General features: G+C 35.2%; 1 protein-coding gene across 1 annotated transcript in view; it reads left to right on the top strand.

Annotated features, from left to right (window-relative positions):
- Positions 1-2,500, top strand: part of LOC138860674 (probable glutamate receptor) — a 26,007-nt gene that overhangs the window by 22,282 nt on the left and 1,225 nt on the right. The window lies entirely within an intron of this gene.

The raw sequence follows: 2,500 nt of genomic DNA, 5'->3' as shown, positions 1-2,500 counted from the left end.
ATATACATACATACAAATAGGGGTACGATACATTTAGAAACAAATTATCTCGAGAACGGTAATAGAGAGATGGTTGACCACTCGTTCGAAAGGTTTTATAAAGAAGCACGTCTTCTTAGGGTAGGCGACTTCTGAGCATTTTGGCAACAATCCAAAATTTTAATTTTTATGTTCTAAACGCTTAAAATACATAGTTTACAAAGATCTATCTCCCTCTCTCTCTATTTTTCCTCCCTCTCTCTCTCTCTCTCTCTCTCTCTCTCTCTTGTATGAGCGGGTTTTGGAAAAACTCTACTCTATAAAGAATTATAATTATATTCTTTTAGGAAATGAAGTTTATTGCATGTTTTCGTCTAGCAGAGTCAATCATAGCAATTATAACAATTATATCAATATTATCAATTATATCAATAGTATCATGACCTTTGCAAAGGTTCTGACCTGACATGTTCTCTATCTCTCTCACTTCCTCTCTCTATCTATCTATTTCTCTATCTCTCTCTCTCTATCTATCTCTATTTCTTCTCTATCTCTCTCATCTGAAGCCGGGGCCAGTTTATGCCAATTAGCGGGTTTTGAGGGTTCTAGAAAAAGGATTTCAGACTAGGTACGAACATGAAACTTTGTGGTCTGAACCTAGTCGGGCCATTGTTGAAGTGTAGTAAGTTTCATTGGAATCGACACAAGAGAAGCCGAGATACAAAGGAGGACCCACCCGACAGTTACATACATACATACATATAGGGGTACAACAAATTTAGAAACAAAATATCTCGAGAACGGAAATAGATAGAGAGATGGTTGACTGCACGTTCAAAAGCTTTTATAGAGATGCATGTTTTCTTGGGGTAGGTGACTTCTGAGCATTTTGGCAACACGCCAAAATTGCAATTTTTATGTTTTAAACGCTAAAAGTGCATAGTTTACAAAGGGCTAGAAAAATGAAACTCTGGGACCAGGAAGATCTCAGGGACTTATTTACATATCATCCCTTCTTTTTACCCATATATATTCAGCCATTATAATGCATAAGACTTTACAGTTCACAGCCCCGATTACAGAATAACAAAATAATTTATATATAAAAACATTAATAATAATAATAATAAATATATATATATATATATATATATATATATATATATATATATATATATATATATTGCTTGGTTTCCCCGGGGACCCATCATGTGTGTAAGGGTAATGTGGTCCACGGGGTGTGCAATGGTTCAGTTCAGGAATTTTTTTACCAAAAAAAAAGATTCATTTTTCACTCCCTTCTCCTGCAGCAAACCCCCTTTCAGTTAAAACACCAACCCATTGCTTGTGTGCAAACTTGGCCTTATGACCATAAGAGTATTGGATCCAATGAAGTCATCACAAGTTCCTCCTGTCTCTCTTTCTCTTCCTCGCTTGTTGACCAATGTCGCTCTTTCTCTCTCTCTCTCGGTAGACTGGTAAATGCACAGACCCCTTGCCAACCTACATGGTTTTGTCTGCATGGTTCCGTGTCAACATAGTGAGTGGTAGTGAGTTGGGTTAGATGTAACAAAGGGCTAATAGAGAGATAAATGGATAGTGAAAACAAAGAGAGAGTGAAACGGATACATAATGATTTATGAGACAAGGTGGCATATTGCATACTTTCTCCCATTATTTCTCTCGTTTTTTTTTTTTTTTTTTTTTTCCAGCCAATCACATAATTTTAAGCTGATCTGAAATGACTGCAATCGATGGTACTGAGAGGTATTCAGCTAAAATTTTAATGGATCAAGAAATTAGGAAACTAGGTAAGTCTGTAAGTGGCACACCCTGGCTGCATTGGAGGGGAGCGTGCCTATGACAAAGCATTGACTGTAGGGAGAAAGAAGGAAAAAGAGAAAAAGAGAGGAAGAGAAAGATTGACAAAGAGAGAGAAAGAGAAAGTGAGAGAGAGAGAGAAAGTGGCTGATCGAAAAAGGCAGATCTATACTGTGTTTTTCTTTTAAAAATATATATATATATATATATATATATATATATATATATATATATATATATATATCAAGTAGTGTTGGTGGAAGAATGGTATGGCTTGGTGGTCGAGTAGTGGGAGGTTTTCTCACAACTCCAACTCCAGGACTAGGTCCTAATTAACAGGACCAGGCTTTGTCGTAAAGTAAGTAAGTCTCGGATCAAGTCCCAGATTCATTCGTTGGACTCATTGTCGACCTTGTTCATTATTGAATGAATTAAAATTACCCTGAACTGAACCATTGCGCGCCTCGTGGACCACATTATCCTTACACACATGATGGATCCCCGGGCAAACCAAACAATATCATTGTTTTTGGTTATAAAAAAGAAAGAAAAAGAAAAAGAAAGAAAGAACAAAAAGAAAGAAAGAAAAAAAAAAAAAAAAAAAAAAAAAAAAAAAAATATATATATATATATATATATATATATATATATATATATATATATTTACATGTGTGTGTGTGTGTCTATGTATGTACCTATA

Source organism: Penaeus vannamei, chromosome 42 (assembly GCF_042767895.1).
Source record: "Penaeus vannamei isolate JL-2024 chromosome 42, ASM4276789v1, whole genome shotgun sequence".
Classification (NCBI taxonomy): domain Eukaryota; kingdom Metazoa; phylum Arthropoda; class Malacostraca; order Decapoda; family Penaeidae; genus Penaeus; species Penaeus vannamei.
Note: the sequence above shows the minus strand (reverse complement) of the source record. Positions and strands in the feature narration are given on the sequence as shown.